Genomic DNA, 20,633 nt, shown 5'->3' with positions numbered 1-20,633 from the left:
TCTCTGTTTTGTTTTCTTCTTAGGTCTTTGTATCCTTTCTCTCTTTATATGCTGATCTATGCATTGTGGTTAAAGCTTATGTTAATTATGCAATTAAACAGGTGGCATCAAAGAGGTAAATGATAAAAAAGCATAATAAGGAGGATGGGGGGTGGTGATGTCAATAAACTCTCGACTCGAGATGCACTCGTGACTTGCTGACCTTTGGATATTGCAGATCAGAAAATCATTATTTGTGTGCGGTGTGAAGGTGTAGATATCTAAAGTGCTGTGATTCATGACACATCCTAAATCCCAATCCTGCCTGTGTTAACTGAGATATAGTATAAAATACTGAACTCATTAAAAACATATATACTGTATATTTCTCTGTTAAACACTCAGCAATAACACAATAAATGTGTGTGATTATTACCAGAACTGTGACTCTATACAGAAATTAAAGTGATTTCTGAGTTACTACATTGAGTGCTTACTTTCATAATGGCCATAAATGATACAATGGTTACTGGCAGTGAGCTATTGAGAATTATTACAAACTTTGATCTTTGTAAAATCGAATTTACATTAGGCAGGGCGATCACTTTTACATCCAAATGGTGATTAATATACACAGAACTCAAACCCTAAAGTGTATCTACAGTAAAAACCAACACCTCCTAATGTCAATTCATAATCTTTCATTTGAGATGTTGAAATTGTAAGATATGATACGACTTGGCTCATACAAAATGGTACCACTTTTATCTCCAACAATTTAATAAACAGAAATTCTAATTAATACAATACACACACACACACACAAAAAAAAAAAAAAAAAAACAGTTTGTCCGATTTACTAAATCATATTGTTTGTGATCTACACAATAAAATTGTTTTTCACTTCTAAACTTGTTTTCTTTGCTTTCGATTAATGTAATTCTCTAAAATGTGCATTATGTAGGGTTAATGTGAAAAAATCAAGTATGTTTAACAACATGGGCAAGGGGATTTGGGGTTCCCAGTATACTTTGCATGATACTTTATGCAGAGAGTAAAAATAAAAGTGTTACTTTATGCATTTTAGAACCGATTCTGTTACGCTGGGTTACCACTGTGGTGAAGAATGGAGATTTGCTTAGGCTGAGTACGGGTACACAAACAACATGCTTTTTATTGCTTTGCTCAAGCAGCAATTACTACCTAGCATTTAGCATGCTAATTAGCATTGATTCTTTCATTGACCATTTCTGCAAGTTACGCCTTTGCGCCTGTAGATGGCGCCAAATGACCGTCTTTTAGTTGCATTGGACCAAAAACAGTCATTCACGAGCAGAACAAGTCTAATTATCCTTTATTAAAATTTGCATGTCTTCAATTCTACTAAGAGGCTTTATCAACTGCTTAGCACAACTTTTTTTCAAGCTATACAAAAAAAGACAACAGTACTAGCCTAAAAAATAAAATTCTGAGTTTCAATAATATTTGTATGTCATTGTAATGTGTGGTCATCACTCACTTTTATTCATAATTAATCCAATCCCTTTTCTTGTTGAACGAGATTGATGAAATGAATGAACAACAGCTGCATGCTCCTCCTCTTGTTCAGCTGGTCAGCAGATCGTTCATGAACAAGATGACTGATTCATTAAGCTTGTTCACGAACGAGATGACTGACTGGTTCAGTGAGGGGGTGTATTTGTTCAGTGGGTCAAACTAATGAAATGACCCGTCACAATGAAGTGACCCGTCACAGTCAGTTCTCAAATGCTATTGGCTCACATTAAAATCAGTCTTTAAAAACAACACAAATGGAATTTGCATGTCTACAAATGTATGAATACACTTTAAAAATGTGAGTTTAAACACCATAACCATTTCCACCACAAGTGGCAAATCATATTTTCTATATTTTGTCAAATGCTAGGCTTAACTTTTACCAAGACAGAGAAAAGTTCAAGAATAGCCTACTAATATCTTACACTGTCCTTTTAACTATATGGTCTTCAGTCATTTTTACACATTCATAAATTGAGGATTATGTTTTGTGCATACCTATAAACTTGTCTTAGTGCATTTCTCCCCCTCTCTTTGTTCAATACAGTTGACTCGCATGCTGAACTAAACAAATGGCATACCTCCTCTCGTTCATTCAGTCAGCAGATCCTCATTCACAAATAAGATAACAGAGTCATTCATTTTGTTTGTGAACGAGTGTGGCGAGCACAGCAGGGCCGAGTGGCGTCTGGGCAGAGCGAGACCGGGAAGATAAGTGGTAAATGAGCTCCACCTGTGTGCCACACCGGTTTTGCGTTCCAGTGATGGTATTTGAGGAGAGGAGACAGCGGCAGATGGGAGAGAGATACACACAAAGCTATCTGTCTGTGTGTCAGTGTCTTTAGTGTAATGTTGAAAAGCAATATGTGTTGAAGCTGCTGAAAAGCAGCTGTGTTGTAGTGTTTAATGTCCACTGAAAAGTGTTACATTAAAGTGTCTTACATGTTTGTCAAGCCGGTCCCAGCTTCCTTCTTGCCCATCTTGTGAACTTTATTACAACAAGTATACCAGTACATTCAGTTCATTCATGAACGAGACATCTTGTCTCATTCAGACTCGATCAAACCAAATGATATGCTCCTTCACAGCTCGCACTCAAATGTTCTTGGCTCGTGCTATAGTCAGTCTTTACATGCAGGAAAAGCCACCAAAGCGGATTCACGCTTCAAACTACAGCTCATTGGCTTTGAAAAGGAGGGACGTCAGTGAACGAGAAATATGAGTCAGTGTATGGAGGTGAATGAGAACGATTCATTCGCTTAAAATATTTGTTCAAAAAGTTCACGAACCAAGCATCACCAATGCTAATGTATGCTATTCTTAACTAGAGGTTAGCTAACTAACCTTACCTTATAACATAAATCAGGGATGTGACACAAAAATATTATGTAAAACTGAAGAAATGAATCATGTTAGGGACACACACTGTAAATACTAATAGTTATCTCAAATAAAACAAAGTTGACTCAACATAAGCTTTATTTTTTACTATTCTTACAAGTTTTAATTAACCGTTACTCTCTAAACCCTAAAGTTGTCATTCATAAAAAACAATCAAGTGTTCCTAATTAAACCGTAATTGAAATGTCACATTTTGGAATCATAACTCAAATATATACGTTCTTTAAACTTTGGCTTCAGGGATCCTCGGTAGCTCAGCAAGTATTAACGCTGACTACCACCCCTGGACTCGCGAGTTCAAATCCAGGTCGTGCTGAGTGACTCCAGCCAGGTCTCCTAAGCAACCAAATTGGTCCGGTTGCCAAAGAGGGTAGAGTCACATGGGGTAACCTCCTCATGGTCGCGATTAGGGGTTCTCGCTCTCAATGGGGCATTGTGCATGGATCGCAGAGAATAGCATGAGCCTCCATGTGCTGTGAGTCTCCGCGGTGTCATGCACAGCGAGCCATGTGATCAGATGCATGGATTGACCGTCTCAGAAGCGGAGGCAACTGAGACTTGTCCTCCACCACCCGGATTGAGGTGAGTAACCACGCCACCACGAGGACCTACTAAGTAGCAGGAATTGGGCATTCCAAATTGGGAGAAAAAGGGGATAGCTTCGGCTTCTTTGGCTTCAAGATGATTTAAGTTTACTTGTAACTATTAAACTGTACTTAAATAATTAAGTTCACTTAACTTGCGCCTAATCAGAATCAGCTTTATTGCCAAGTATGCTTACACATACAAGGAATTTGTCTTGGTGACAGGAGCTTCCGGTGTACAACAATACAAAAACAGCAGCAAGACATAGATAATAATAAAAAATTAAAAATAGTTATACACATACCTACATACACACACAGACACACACATACATACATACACACATACACATACATAGTGCAATTTAATACAAATCTGTTATGTTCAGTGCAAATATAAATCTGTTATGTACAGTGCAATTTTTTTTTTTTATTTTTTTTTTTTTCCAGAGGAATGAAATGGCAGAAGAGGTTGGATGTGTTCGATAAATATAAAAAAGACTAAACTGTGTATTGCACATAGTTATTGCTCAATGGGGCAATTTAACTGTTCTTGAGATGGATAGCCTGAGGGAAAAAACTGTCCCTGTGCCTGATGGTTCTGGTGCTCAGAGCTCTGAAGCGTCGGCCAGAAGGCAACAGTTCAAAAAGGTAGTGGGCAGGATGAGTGGGGTCCATAGTGATTTTTCCAGCCTTTTTCCTCACTCTGGAAGTGTATAGTTCTTGAAGGGGGGGCAGGGGGCAACCAATAATCCTCTCAGCAGTCCGAACTGTCCTTTGTAGTCTTCTGATGTCTGATTTCGTAGCTGAACCAAACCAGACAGTTACTAAAGTGTAGAGAACAGACTCAATGACTGCTGAGCAGAACGTCATGGTTACTGGTGTAACCTCCGTTCCCTGATGGAGGGAACGAGACGTTGGTGTCGATGTAGTGACACTAGGGATCACTCTTGGGAGCCCAAGACACCTCTGGTCTTTGATAAAAGGCCAATGAAAATTGGCGAGTTGTATTTGCATGCCACTCCCCCGGACATACGGGTATAAAAGGAGCTGGTATGCAATCACTCATTCAGGTTTTACGCTGAGGAGCTGATATAAGGTCCAGCCATTTCAGCCGGTAGTTCAGCATTGTGGCAGGAGGGACCAACGTCTCGTTCCCTCCATCAGGGAATGGAGGTTACACCAGTAACCATGACATTCCCTATCTGTCACTCACTCGACGTTGGTGTCGATGTAGTGACACTAGGGGTCCCTATACAAAATGCCACAAGGCTGAACTGTGTTACGTGAACTGGCAGTGTGTGGTGGGCAGACTTGCTGTGTGCCTCATAGCCAGCACACCAGGTCGACACGTAACCTCCCCCAACACAGTTATGAGTGTCAAACGGCCCTTTTTGGGGACAAGTCGACTACCCAAAGATAGAGACAGGCTTAACCCAGTCGTGGCCTCTTATCCCCTTCTCTTTTTCCACTCCCTAAAAAAGAAGGGGGATTATCCGACTGGGCCGCCAGGTCTAGTCAGGGGGTGTCCCTCTCAAGGGGAGGACACCGCGGAGACCACACCTCGCCCCAAGAGAGGGGGGGATATTTAAGTGGAAGAATACGTCACATGGTTTTTCCAATGATGTGGAGAGCCTTTAAGGTAGATCCTGCCCAATGGGGGAGGAGTTACTACAAACATGGAGACTGGGGCAGAGGGGCTCTGCCCAAGGAAGATGCAGTTTGCCAGCAGGGAAACGAAATAGCGGAAGATATAGATCGCATGGGGTTAGCCTTACAGGGAACTGCCACATGCGGAGCACCTACCCCAGAACAGGGCTCTTAGTTAGCGCGTGTACTGGGCCAGGGGCGAGTCTCTCCGAAAACTCGACTGCCACAGGGCTCGGAGGAAGTCAACCAGGGAACAAATTTTGTGAACACTACGGGGAATTAACGGCGCACGTCTTCAGCTCAAAAGGAGGTGGAAGGTGCTATGTGCAAACGATACACCCGGCCGGCTATCCCGGGCTTATCCGCTTGTGTTGCGTGCCACTACCTGGGACGAAACTGGTTCCACCCGGAGGTTGTAGAACCTTGCAAAGGTGTTGGGTGTTGCCCAGCCCACTGCTCTGCAAATGTCTGTTAGAGAGGCACCTCTGGCCAGGGCCCAAGAAGCCACTACACCACGGGTAGAATGGGCTCGTAGCCCTACCGGGGGCGGCATGTTTTGGGTGAGATATGCCATAGTTATGGCGTCAATGAGCCAGTGGGCGATCCTCTGCTTGGAGACAGCGCTTCCTTTCCACTGTGCACCAAAGCAGACAAAGAGCTGCTCAGAGACTCTAAAGCTCTGCGTGCGATCCAAATAGATGCGTAAAGTGCGCACCGGACACAGCGACGACAGGGCTGGGTCTGCCTCCTCCTGAGACAGCGCTTGCAGGTTCACCACCTAGTCCCTAAAGGGGTGGTGGGAACCTTGGGCACATAGCCCGGTCAGGGTCTCAGGATCACGTGAGAGTAACCTGGACCGAACTCCAGGCACGTTTTGCTGACATATAACGCTTGTAGGTCAACTACCCTCTTGATGGAAGTGAGCGCAGTCAGGAGGGCAGTCTTCAGGAGAGTGCCTTAAGCTCGGCTGACTGCAAAGGCTCAAAGGGGACTCTCTGTAGACCCTGAAGAACTACAGAGGTCCGATGAGGGAACGAGGCGCAGCCTGGAGGGATTCAGCCTCCTGGCACCTCTTAGGAACCTGATGATCAGGTCGTGCTTCCCTAAGGACTTACCGTCGACTGCGTCATGGTGTGCTGCTATGGCAGCAACGTACACCTTCAAGGTGGAAGGGGACAGCCTCCCTTCCAACCTCTCTTGGAGGAAGGAAAGCACTGATCGGACTGCGCATCTCTGGGGGTCTTCCCGACGGGAAGAACACCACTTAGCAAACAGACGCCACTTAAAGGCATACAGGCGCTTCGTAGAGGGAGCCCTAGCCTGAGTGATCGTGTCTACCATCGCAGGTGGGAGACAGCTTAGGTCTTCCACATCCCGTCCAGGGGCCAGACATGGAGACTCCAGAGGTCTGGGCACGGGTGCCAGATGGTGCCCCTTCCCTGAGAAAGAAGGTCCTTCCTCAGGGGAATTTTGCCAGGGGGGAGCAGTCGCGAGGAGCGTGAGGTCCGAGCACCACGTCTGGGCGGGCCAGTAGGGTGCTACCAGGACGACCTGCTCCTCATCCTCCCTGACCTTGCACAGGGTCTGTGCAAGCAGGCTCACTGGGGGAAATGCATATTTGCGAATGCCAGGGGGCCAGCTGTGTGCCAGCGCATCTATGCCGAGGGGGGCCTCGGTCAGGGCGTACCAGAGCGGGCAGTGGGGAGGATTCTTGGGAGGCGAACAGGTGCACCTGTGCCTGTCGAATCGACTCCAAACCAGCTGGATCACCTGAAGGTGGAGTCTCCACTCTCCCCTGAGGGTAACCTGTTGTGACAGCGTGTCCGCTGTAGTGTTGAGGTTGCCCGGGATGTGAGTGGCTTGCAGCGACTTGAAGTGCTGCTGACTCCAGAGGAGGAGACGGCGGGCGAGTTGTGACATACAACGAGAGCGCAAACCACCTTAGCGGTTGACATATGCTACTGTTGTCGTGTTGCCTCCGCAACCTCCGCAGGGCAAGTAGAATTGCCAACAACTTGAGGCAGTTGATGTGCCAATGCAGTCGCGGACCCGTCCAGAGGCCGGCGGCTGCGTGCCCGTTGCAAACAGTGCCCCAGCCCGTTTTGTAGGTGTCTGTCGTGACCATGACGTGCCTGGGGACCAGTTCTAGAGGAACACCTGCCCGTAGGAACGAGAGGTCGGTCCAAGGGCTGAAAAGACGGTGACAGACCAACGTAATGGCCATGCGGTGTGTCCCGTGGCGCCATGGCCGTCTTGGGATTTGAGTCTGGAGCCAGTGCTGAAGCGGCCTCATATGCATCAACCCGAGCGGGGTGGCCACCGCTGAGGATGCCATATGCCCCAGGATCCTCTGAAAAAGTTTCAGTGGAACCACTGTTCCCTGTTTGAACGCCTTCAAACAGGCCAGCACTGACTGGGCGTGCTCGTTCTTAAGGCGCGCCATCAAGGAGACTGAGTCCAACTCCAAACCGAGAAAAGAGATGCTCTGAACCGGGAGGAGCTTGCTCTTTTCCCAGTTGACCTGAAGCCCTAGTCGGCTGAGGTGTGAGAGCACCAGGTCCCTGTGTGCGCACAACACGTCTCGAGAGTGAGCTTGGATTAGCCAGTCATCGAGATAGTTGAGAACACGAATTCCCACCTCCCTTAACGGGGCAAGGGCAGCCTCGGTGGCCTTCGTAAAGACGTGAGGAGACAGGGACAGGCCAAAAGGGAGGACATTGTACTGATACGCCTGACCCTCGAACGCGAACCGCAAGAAGGGTCTGTGTCGAGGAAGGATCGAGGTGTGGAAGTACACATCCTTCAGGTCTACTGCCGCGAACCAATCTTGATGCCGGACGCTCGCCAGAATGCGTTTTTGCGTCAGCATCTTGAACAGGAGTCTGTGTAAAGCCTAGTTCAGATCTCACAGGTCCAAGATTGGCCTCAACCCACCGCCTTTTTTCGGTACAATGAAGTAGGGGCTGAAAAACCCCTTCTTCATCTCGGCTGGAGGGACAGGTTCTATCCGAAGTTCCGTAGGAGGGTAGCGATCTCCGTGCAAGGTAGCAGCGTTTTCGTCTTTCACCAAGGTGAAGTGGACACCGCTGAACCTGGGCAGATGCCAGGCGAAGTGAATTGCGCAGCCGAGTTGGACGGTCCGGACCAGCCCTCGTGACGGATTGGAAAACGCAAGCCATGCGTCCAAGTTCCACGCAAGGGGGACCAAAAGGGACAACGTCATTGGACGTACCGGCAGGTTGGGCCTCGCGGTAGGGTGGAGCTCGAGGTGCCACACCACGTCGTGGCCGTGCTGAGTCTAAGGACATCGAAACCCTTACCTGGCTCCTTGTGACCACCCCCGGAACAGCCTGGGACGGGGGAGGAAGAGGCCTGTCCTCGTGACCCGTGGAGACTGTCACATCGTGGGCAGATTTGTGCCACAGCTGGGCACTCAGGGGCGGGAGACCGCCGCTGGAGCGCAAAACCTGCCAAATAGAGTGGTGGACGGTGGTCGTGATGATGGCCGTACACACTGGATACGTGACCCAAGGAACAAAGAAACCGCTCTTGCTGAGCTCTTGAGTACTGAAGCCACTTGGGCATGTAGCGTAATTAAATTCAAAAGGTAACAAAAAGATGGAGATCTGCTTACCAGCTCCAGAGCAGTGGGTTTCATTGTCCCTGGGTCGCCCGTCTCAAGGGTGCTTTGAAGCCTTTCACGGGTTCTGGGCGGCCGCGAGACGGGTGGCGTCTGCTTCTTGCAGTGGGCTCCATGACGGGGCCGGGCCGAAGGGGCGGGCTGCGGCAGAGCCGGTGCAGTCACCGCAGGGGGACGCCCTTGGCGATGAGTAGAAGGGGTGCGGGATATGCCGGCTAGCATCCATCTACTGCTCTACCATCAAAAACTGCTGGGCAAAGTCTTCGACGGTGTCGCCGAATAGGCCCGCCTGGGAAATGCAGCAAGGAATCGTGTCTTGTCGGCCTCACCCATCTCGACCAGGTTGAGCCAAAGGTGGCGCTCCTGGACCACTAGTGTGGCCATCGTCCATCCGAGAGACCACGCCGTGACCTCCGTCGCTCGGAGAGCGAGGTCGGGCACCGAGCGCAGTTCCTGCATCAATCCCGGGGCGGAACTACCCTCGTGCAGTTCCTTTAGCGCCTTGGCTGACTTGCAGGAGAGCCATGGTGTGCAGGGCAGAGGCGGCTTGTCCAGCGGCACCGTAGGCCTTGGCCGTCAGAGACGACGTAAACCTACAGGCCTTGGACAGGGCTTTGGGCACCCGCGCCAGATGGCGGCGCTCTACGGGCATAGGTGCACCGCGAGTGCCTTTATCCACAGGGGGATTGCCGAATAGCCCTTGGCCGCCCCACCATCGAGGGTAGTGAGGGCGGGGAAGCTGAAAAGATTGGGACCGGGCAGTAAAAAGTGCCTCTCACGTCCTTGTCAGCTCCTCATGCACTTCCGGGAAGAAAGGAACGGGGGCGGGGCGTGGCTTTGAGCGGTGCTGCGAGCCCAGGAACCAATCACCGAGCCGGGAGGGTTCAGGGAAGAGCAGTGAAATCCACTCTAACCGACGCTCGCGGCTGCCCGGGAAAGCATGTCGTCATCTCCGCGTCAGCCTGTGACTGGGCAGTCGACCCCGAAGGGAGAAGCCCAGCTGAGGCTTCCGACTGGACGAGCCCGCTCTCCGATGCTGCGCTCGAGAGCTCATCACTTTCGCGGGCTCCGAATAAGAGGTCGAACTCACCGTGAGACGAGCCGGCGGACTCACCCGGAAGCCCGATCGGGGCAGACGAGCGTGCTGGGGAATGGGAGGTCCGCGGGGGGATACCCGGCGGAGGCGGTCCCATTGGGGTCCCCAAATCGCCCCCAGTGCTAGCGGCGCTGGCCTCATACCCGTGGGTAAAAGGACCGAGGCGGGAGCCTCTGGGGTGGCTCGCTTTCTTACGAAGGCGAGCCGCGACCGCAACGTTGCCATGGACATATTCTCGCAATGAGAACGTGACCATCCACGAACGCTGTCTCCGCGTGAGCAGTGCCCAGACACGAAAGACAGTAACGAGAGATAACGAGCACAACCAGGAATAACACACAATCAGAAAAGCATCTTTAAAAAGACGCGTCTTTAAAAAGACGCGTCTTTAAAAAGACGTTTCGTGTGTGCGCTCTTTTAGAGAAATATATACTCTTTTAGAGGGGAAAAATGCTCTTTCAGAAAATATACTCTCTAGTTTTTCTGCCGAAGCGCCCAGGGGCATTCTCTGCAGTGCACAAGTGCAGAGGGGGAAGAAGCCGCTGAAATGCACCGTCAGATCCAGCAGAGGTGAATGAACAGTAGTATTCAGCTCAGTGAGCATGACCGTTCGGCTCCGAAGAGAAAATCTGAATGAGTGGTTACCAGCTCCTTTTATACACGTATGTCCGGGGGAGTGGCATGCAAATACCACTCGCCAATTTTCATTGGCCTTTTATCAAAGACTAGAGGTGTCTCGGGCTCCCAAGAGTGACCCCTAGCGTCACTACATCGACACCAACGTCGAGTGAGTGACAGATAGGGAACTGGATCAGCAGTGCCTGTGGCAGGTTGAACTTCCTCAACTGGCAATGGAAGTACAACCTCTGCTGGGCCTTTTTTACAATGGAGTCAACGTGTGTCCAGAATGGCTTCACTCAGCCAGGTTTCTGTGAAGCACAAGGCAGCAAAAAGAAAAGTCCTTGTTTGTGCAGGTGAGGAGATGTAGTTTGTCCGTTTTGTTAGGAAGAGAGAGGAGATTCGCAAGATGAATGCTCGGCAGCATTGTTCGAAAGCCCCGCCGATGGAGTTTGATCAGCACACCGGCTCGTCTTCCTCGCCTGCGTCGCCTGAACAGCAAAGCCGTGCCTCCAGCTAAAATGTCTAGCATAACGTCTGAATATTCAAAAACCGGGAAAAGACTGTCTGGTATAAGCTGCCGAATGTTCAGCTGTTCAGTTGTCTCTCATTTTTAAGTGAACTTCTCCTTTATGTTACCTGAGCCATTAAAGAGCAAAATAAAGTTTAACCTGGGCTTGTACAGCCACTGACAAAACCTTTTTTACGGTAATTGCTAACGAGAAACATTTTGCATTTCAAATTGACATTTATTCCATGTGGAGTTACTAAATTTAAAGCCTTTGCCCCTCATTGCCATAAGCTCTGTGTCACTCCATACGTGTGTGTGTGTGTGTGTGTGTGTGTGTGTGTGTGTGTGTGTGTGTGCAATATCAGTAAAAACTGTTGGTGATATTTTGCCCTTTGCCTCCAACACATCCTGTGGTTCTTTGTCATCATGATTAAAACGTTTCAACCGATTGGCAGCGTCTCCTGAGAGAGAGAGAGCGAGAGGAGGCAGTGAGAGACAAAAAGGGCTTTAGAAAAGGAGTGTGAATGAATGCGGTCTATCTGAAGGTCAGCTCGCAGAACCCCACAGGACTGTATTGTGCAGCAATTGTACAGTGAAAAAATACAAATAGCAAAATAGAGAAAAAAAGGACAGAAAGTGAGCAGGATAAAGATAGTGATAGAGAAAACATGAGAAATGCAAGAGATTTGATAATTCATAGCCATGACATTCATAAATAAGGCCACTGATGTCCCTGACATGGAGTATCTTTTAGGTTTATGCAATCTAAAAGTAAAATATATAAACCAGCAGTTCTTAACTGGTGGGCTGCATGGGAAGCAGGGTGAAATACACACATACATATATATATATATATATACACTATATTGCCAAAAGTATTCGCTCATCTGCCTTTAGACGCATATGAACTTAAGTGACATCTCATTCTTAATCCATAGGGTTTAATATGACGTCGGCCCACCCTTTGCAGCTATAACAGCTTCAACTCTTCTGGGAAGGCTTTCCACAAGGTTTAGGAGTGTGTTTATGGGAATTTTTGACCATTCTTCCAGAAGCGCATTTGTGAGGTCAGACACTGAAGTTGGACGAGAAGGCCTGGCTCGCAGTCTTCGCTCTAATTCATCCCAAAGGTGCTCTATCGGGTTGAGGTCAGGACTCTGTGCAGGCCAGTCAAGTTCTTCCACACCAAACTCGCTCATCCATGTCTTTATGGACCTTGCTCTGTACACTGGTGCGCAGTCATGTTGGAACAGGAAGGGGCCATCCCCAAACTGTTTCCACAAAGTTGGGAGCATGGAATTGTCCAAAATCTCTTGGTATGCTGAAGCATTCAGAGTTCCTTTCACTGGAACTAAGGGGCCAAGCCCAGCTCCTGAAAAACAACCCCACACCATAATCCCCCCTCCACCAAACTTCACAGTTGGCACAATGCAGTCAGACAAGTACCGTTCTCCTGGCAACCGCCAAACTCAGACTCGTCCATCAGATTGCCAGATGGAGAAGCGTGATTCGTCACTCCAGAGAACGCCTCTCCACTGCTCTAGAGTCCAGTGGCAGCGTGCTTTACACAACTGCATCCGACGCTTTGCATTGCACTTGGTGATGTATGGCTTGGATGCAGCTGCTCGGCCATGGAAACCCATTCCATGAAGCTCTCTACGCACTGTTCTTGAGCTAATCTGAAGGCCACATGAACTTTGGAGGTCTGTAGCGATTGACTCTGCAGAAAGTTGGCGACCTCTGCGCACTATGCGCCTCAGCATCCGCTGACCCCGTTCTGTCATTTTACGTGGCCTACCACTTCGTGGCTGAGTTGCTGTCATTCCCAATTGCTTCCACTTTGTTATAATACCACTGACAGTTGACTGTGGAATATTTAGTAGCGAGGAAATTTCACGACTGGACTTGTTGCACAGGTGGCATCCTATCACAGAACCACGCTGGAATTCACTGAGCTCCTGAGAGCGGCCCATTCTTTCACAAATGTTTGTAGAAGCAGTCTGCATGCCTAGGTGCTTCATTTTATACACCTGTGGCCATGGAAGTAATTGGAACACCTGAATTCAATTATTTGGATGGGTGAGCGAATACTTTTGGCAATATAGTGTATATATATATATATATATATATATATATATATATATATATATATATATATATATATATATATATATACATACATACACACATATGCTGTATATATGCTGTATATATATTTATGAGAGAGATAATTTACAGTCACAGTACACAGGATTTATTTTGTTATATAGCAATCGGCTGACTGTACATTATCCCACTTATTACACGGCTACTAGCCAAATAAATAAATTAATTGACATAAAATATTGATTCGCATTGAACTTATGTAATTATGTGAAAAGAAATAAATCGCTGAACAGCTAAAATCCATCTTTGGTTTGCGTCAGACTTCAGTTTTTTGTTTTTAAATAATGACCATATAACTGCTCATTATCCCATTTATTACAAGACTACTTTCCAAATAAATAGATAATTGCACATGAAACATTGATTTGAGCTGAAATTATTTTATTAGCTTACTTCCCCGGCTGTGCAGTTGTTACTCAAAAATATCAGACCACTAGATGGCGCCATTGACCAATCAGGATCGAGTATGTGTGTGTGTTGTGTAATAAGTAACGGATAATCCATGGCTAGGTGTGCATTCAACTATTTTAATGCATGACGTGGAGGCAAAACAACACCCGCCGTGATGCTGAGATATTTGCCTCTGCGAAAAAAAATATGATTGGATCTGAAATTTACAATATGAAATTTTCCTAGCCTACATCCACTTACAGTGCAGAATATATTTGTGAAGTTATTCATATCAGACCACAATTGTTACAAAAAGACATAAGATATTGTCTTCATTGATTTTTTTTACAGTATCTTTAATGACTTAATATAGAGAAGGTTCATTATATTTTTCAATTGTTTATTTGTAATGAGAAAAAGCTAAATAATTAATAGTAGACAGATGACTTTTTGTGAACGTCACCTCTTACAACCACTGATTAAAACCAAAGTTAACATTTATCAACAATTAAAAACTGGTTACATGCTGGCTCATTAGAACAATATATTTTAGTGACATAGAGTTAACATCTCCTTAGCTTATCGCTATTGTTTTCCAGGACTGTAATAGTAGCTATTATTTTCATCTCATTAGGATACCCAACAAGTTACATCATTAGTTTTTTCTGTGTGTGTAGCTATCGAATTACGCTGACACTAAAATGGAAAAATCATCAGATTTTTTTGTAATGAGAAAGGACAGCAGAATACACAAAGAGTTTTTGCTCATTTACAAATAACAAAAGGTTATTTCAGGTAGAAGTCAGGCTGTGGGCTTCAGTCATGCATTAGAGATTTACGAGCTCAGCAATGATTTTTTCCTTCTGTCAATCACACTGACAGCATCTTCATTGGAGGTTCCCCCCCCCCCCCCCCATAACATTACATTTTCATGTCCATCTGTCTATTCACATCAATTGACAGAATGTCAGATGCCACAGAAAGGAAAACACTGACTGCCTTCAGATTTATATGGATGGGTTCTAATTGTTTGACATGAAATTCATATTGTTTTTAAAACAGTTGAGTTGATTTTTTCTGGGTTTATATATCAAAAAAGGTTTTAAATCAAAATTGAAATCAAAATCAATTGCCTGCTCTATTTACACACACACACACACACACACACACACAAAAGTAATTTTAACTGTAAAAGAATATAAAAGTCTACAGTAAGAACCTGTTATTTAGATAACTTTAAGCCATTTTACCTTAAAAAAAAAAAAAAAAAAAAAAACATGTTAGATGAAATTGGTACTAAATTACAGTAGAGTTAAATGTATTTTACACACAATTTTACTGTGATTTAAAAAAAAAAAGTGAAGATATATATTTATTATTGTATAGATTTAGGTAGCACTTGGTAAGGTTGTATTTGTTTTACAGTATCATCAAGAAATTGAATGCAATAGACTCATATAAAACTGTAAGTTATAAAATGATATAAAAACTTCAGTCAATTTCTCAAACACATCTAGATTTATTTATATGCATGCATGCATTCCTGCATTTGTTAATTAGGGATTTGTCATTTTAAGTGTGTGTGACTGTGCATAAGTACCTGACTAACGAATCAGTCAAACTTCGAATAAGGATTAAATTTGAATTACCACATCCTCTTACTCTTATTGAAGAACAAAATATAATCTACAGCATGCAGAAATGCATGAAGTGACTGCACAATGTTTATTCTTATTCAGTGACAAACGAAGATACAACATTCTGTTGGTTACCTGGAGATCATTGCTTAATTTTGTTCTTGCATTTAGTTCATAACAAGTCTTGTAAGCAGTCTTTTGATTTTCGGCCTGATGTCTGGTCCACTTTGCAGCATATTCTGGCCACCAACCACCTACTTGCACAGGGAGGGCATGTGACTGCAAACAATCAATCACAGTTCATGTATTTATGTGACATTTAGAGAGCCTGAAATTCAGTGACTGCGGCGACATTTTTACAAGCTGATTTTACGCTGCTCCTAAAACGTATTGCGGCTGGTTCGAGGTAAAAATTTCCACTGTGTGGCACTAAAAGCGAGATAAATTTTCTCCCAAACTGTCGAGTTTTAAATCAACAAAACCAGCCTCCCTAAACTAAAACATACCGAAACCGAAGAGCAAATATGAGATGAAAAACAAAATTGCTAAAGCAGCCACGTCATTTTGTGATGCTTTTATGACACTTTCGGCTCACGTCGACTCACGTGCTCTTCAGGACTCGTATCAAGGTCCTTTACATCACAAGTGCAGTGCTCTTTCAGTTGACCTACTGCACAATTTGATCACTCTCGAAAAAGCTTGTAAATGTAGTTCATTATGTAATGCAAACGTTAAAATGCATTGCCTTACAAGTCATGCACTGTACATAAAACAGAGGTACAGTAAGAACATTATCATAAAACGAGTTTAGACATTGTAATCAGAAATTTGGTCCATCTAAAAATAATATGTACAGTTTATTTTACAGACCAAGCTCAACAAAGCAGAATATAGAGCTCTGCTCGTGGATATGTAATTTGTTTGCCAGTAAATGCCTCAAACAAATCTTTACTTAAGTACAGACTGATTTTTTTTTTTACAAAACAAAAGGTGTGACATGCTCTGATCAATACATAAATGTAATGAATATGACACATGTCAAATAATGCAGTGAGGTTTGATGTAGGACGTTGTTTGATTCACGCGTCCTGAAGCACCCTCAGATCATCACTGATACTCCACCTGGTCGTATAATGGTTGATCTGGAGAGGCATTCAAGCCACAGTGTCTTGCACCTACTGTGAAATTTGGTGGAGGATCTTTGATGATCTGGGGGTGCTTCAGCAAGGCTGGAATCAGGCAGATTCGTCTTTGTGAAGGACGCATGAATCGAGCCATGTACAAGGTTATCCTGGAAGAAAACTTGGTTCCTTCTGCTCTGACAATGTTTCCCAACTCTGAGGATTGTTTTTTCCAGCAGGACAATGCTCCATGCCACACAGCCAGGTCAATCAAGGTGTTTATGGAGCACCACCAGATCAAGACTCTTGTCATGGCCAGCCCAATCTCCAGACTTGAACCCCATTGAAAACCTCTGAAATGTGATCAAAAGGAAGATGGATGGCCACAAGCCAACAAAAAAAGCCGAGCTGCTTGAATTTTTGCACCAGGAGTGGCATAAAGTCATCCAACATCAATGTGAAAGACTGGTAAAGAGCATGAAAGATGCATGAAAGCTGTGATTGAAAATTAGGTTTATTTCACCAAATTCTGAACTCTTCCTAAGTTACAACATTATTACTGTGTTGTTTAAAAATGAATGTGAACTTGTTTTCTGGTCATTATCCGAGGTCTGAAAACACAGCGTCTTTTTTGTTATTTTGACCAGTTGTCATTTTCTGCAAATAAATGCTCTAAATGACAATTATTATTATTTATTTATTTTAATTTGAGAGAAATGTTTAGAATCTTTAGAATCAGAATCAGAATGAGCTTTATTGCCAAGTAAGCTTACACACACAAGGAATTTGTCATGGTGAAAGAAGCTCCCAGTGCAAAGAGAATGCAACCATATATACAGTATATACTGTATATATATATATATATATATATATATATATATATATACAAACAAACATATACATTTAAACATTTATATATAGTGACATAAAATAAAAAAAAGACATAGCAGATAAAAAAGAGAAATATAAAATAGAGCAATAATGTTGTTCAAATAATTTTATATACAGATATACAGTTATGCGCAGGTGATGTATTGAAGAAGAGGTAGGATATGTTAAAAATATCAATGAAATATGGATATAAGTAGGAGTATTGACAAAAGGATTTGAGGCAGTTTTAACTGTTCATGAGGTGGATGGCCTGAGGGAAAAGACTGTTCCTGTGCCTGACTGTTCTGGTGCTCAGTGCTTTGTAGCGCCAGCCAAGAGTGATTTTACCAGCCCTTTCTGTCACTCTGGATGTGTACAGTTTTAGCAGGGTGGGTAGGGGAGCACCAATAATCCTCTCAGCAGTCTGAACTATCCTTTGTAGTCTTCTGATGTCTGACTTGGTAGCTGAACCAAACCAGACAGTTATTGAAGTGCAGAGGACAGACTCAATGACTGCTGAGTAGAACTGTATCAGCAGCGCCTCTGGCAGGTTGAACTTCCTCAGCTGGCGAAGGAAGTACAACCTCTGCTGGGCCTTTTTCAAAATTGAGTCTATGCGAGTCTCCCACTTCAGCTCCTGTGATATGGTAGTGTTCACAGTGTTTTTGGCCTGGTTGTACAATATTTTATCCCCACTTCTGTAAGCATCCTCCTTGGCCTGACAAAGCTGCCTGAGTTTTGCTCTAAACCATAGTTTGTCATTGTTGTATTTTAAATAAGTCCTGGTAGGAATGCACATATCCTCACAGAAACTGATATATGATGTCACAGTATCTGTGAGCTCATCCAGGTCTGTGGCTGCAGCCTCAAAAACACTCCAATCAGTGCAGTCAAAGCAGACTTGTAGTTCCAGCCGTGCTTCATTGGTCCATGTCTTTATAGTCCTTACTACAGGTTTAGCTGATTTTAGTTTCTGCCGGTAGATCAGAAGAAGATGAACCAGACAGTGATCAGAGAGTCCCAAAGCTGCTCGAGGGACAGAGGATATGCATCCTTTATTGTTATATAGCAATGATCCAGTATATTTCTGTCTTTGGTGGGGCATGTAATGTGCTGTCTGTATTTGGGCAGTTCACGTGTGAGATTTGCCTTGTTAAAATCTCCAAGAATAAAAATAACTGAGTCCGAGTATTGTTGCTCCGTGTCTGTGATGTGATCAGCCAGCTGTTGCAGCGCTGCGTTCACGCACGCTTGTGGAGGAATATAAACACTCACAAGAATACACAAGGAAAACTCCCGTGGCAAGTAGAAAGGCTTACAGTTTATTTAAAGAGCCTCTAAATTAGGGCATCACATCTTCTTCAGCATCGTTACATCTGTACACTAACATTCGTTGATGTAAAAACACATCCCACCGCCTCCCGTTTTCCCTGTTAACTCCGTGGTGCGATCTCCTCTGAACAGCTGGAAGCCCGGCAGATGTAATGCGCTGTCCGGAATGTCTTCACTCAGCCAGGTTTCCGTGAAGCACAATGCAGCAGAATTCTTTATTTTTGTCCTTATTTTTGCGGGTGAGGAGAAGTAATTCGATTAATTCGTACTTTTTGTTAGGAAGAGAGCGGAGATTCGCTGGATGGATGCTTGGCAGTGCTGTTCGCTTCCCATGTATACATACCTATAAATAGTAAATCCAGAGAAACTGATAATTTTGCAGAGGCATAATCTGCAAAATAATAATTATATTATAATTATTTTATATAATTTTTTCCAGAGCTGTATATTCCAAGTGTATCTGTCTGCGTCCCGCAAGACTACAAGGAACACCCACTTCACGAAATGCCCACTACACGTAATGCCCCACTTGGATCATCAAGCGATTTTATTGGCTACAAGAACTTTTAAAATCCTATGTTGTATGATTTATTTTCTCTTAACTCTTTAAATATGACAAAGAAAACTTTTTAGAGTTTTCAAAGATAAATGGTAAACTGAACTTATTTGTTTAATGTGAAATTTAAACAAGTGCTCTTTAGTCTATTCCTGAAGGTGTTCATACAATTTCTGCTTGTTCAATAAAAATAAAAAAAAGATTTAAATGGTAAAATAAACTTTTATCTATTGTTTTCTCCATTTAGCTTACAAGCTAATCGATTAGCCTATTTGATTAGCATGCTGCAAGCGTCTTCTCCTCTTCATTTTCATCACATTTCTCCTCACTGTCGCACCGAGTGATATGGCAGTATGACTGAATTCAAAAGAACTTTAAATTTGCGTTATATTTAATGATTTTACCAACTTTTCATTATTAAAATCTTTGTGGTTGTGGTTAGGTTTAGAGTTATGGATAGGTGTGGGTGTAGGGTTGCTGTGCGATTCCAAATTAACACAACAAACACAGTGTATGAATGTGGCATCCAACTGTCCCAAGAGACCTCAGGATTTTGCTGGTTATTTGGAGGGGGCATAACTTGTAGTCTTGCAGGATGCAGACAGACCCCTATCAAATATTTGGCAACTGGCTGGTAAATGTTTATATTTCACTCATCAGTGGTTGTGCTGTTTAGTCGTTTAATCGTGAAGTGTTCAGTAGCGAGATCGTTTCACTGCATGTTGAGAGTAAAAGTTGTTCCATAATGAGATCCAGGCAACCCATTTGTCAACCCTTACTGTTCGGGGGCCTGGGTTTCTCAGCGAGTATTGACGCTGACTACCACCCCTGGAGTCGCAAGTTCGAATCCAGGGCGTGCTGAGTGACTCCAGCCAGGTCTCCTAAGCAACCAAATTGGCCCGGTTGCTAGGGAGGGTAGAGTCACATGGGGTAACCTCCTCGTGGTCGCTATTATGTGTGGTTCTCACACTCGGTGGGGCATGTGGTGAGTTGTGCGTGGATGACACGGAGAATAGTGTGGTAAGAACAAGCAAGAAACTCCGCTAAACCATCTTCATGTGGTATATCTCTCCCTGTAAGTAAAGGGAGGGACAGGGCAGCACTCACAGCCATGTGAGAGTGAAAAAAAACGGCGCTTTTAATGCAAAAATAACTAACGCACCTCTTTTAAAAGTATTTGGTGTACGAAGGAAGATACATTAGGGAGTTTTAATTCTGATGGTAGGCTGCAATAATAAGTTCATAACTTTGGGCACTAGATCAGCTGTTACTCACACCATGTGCCCAAATAATTTTCTGCATTCGCAAGCAGTAATTTTCAATTGCAAATGCGAGTAAAATGATTGCACTGTAGAGCTCTGATTATTGTAAATAATTCACAAAATTTACAGTATCTTAACTGTGTAATTTAAATAGTATTTGTCATTATTATCTTTACTCAAATACAAATATTTGGGAACAAATATACCCCCCAGTCCCCTCTCAATCTGAGCACTGCGTTTTAGTCTCTCTCCTTAACATGCCT

Source organism: Myxocyprinus asiaticus, chromosome 1 (assembly GCF_019703515.2).
Source record: "Myxocyprinus asiaticus isolate MX2 ecotype Aquarium Trade chromosome 1, UBuf_Myxa_2, whole genome shotgun sequence".
Classification (NCBI taxonomy): Eukaryota; Metazoa; Chordata; class Actinopteri; order Cypriniformes; family Catostomidae; genus Myxocyprinus; species Myxocyprinus asiaticus.
This window is presented reverse-complemented; position numbering follows the sequence as displayed.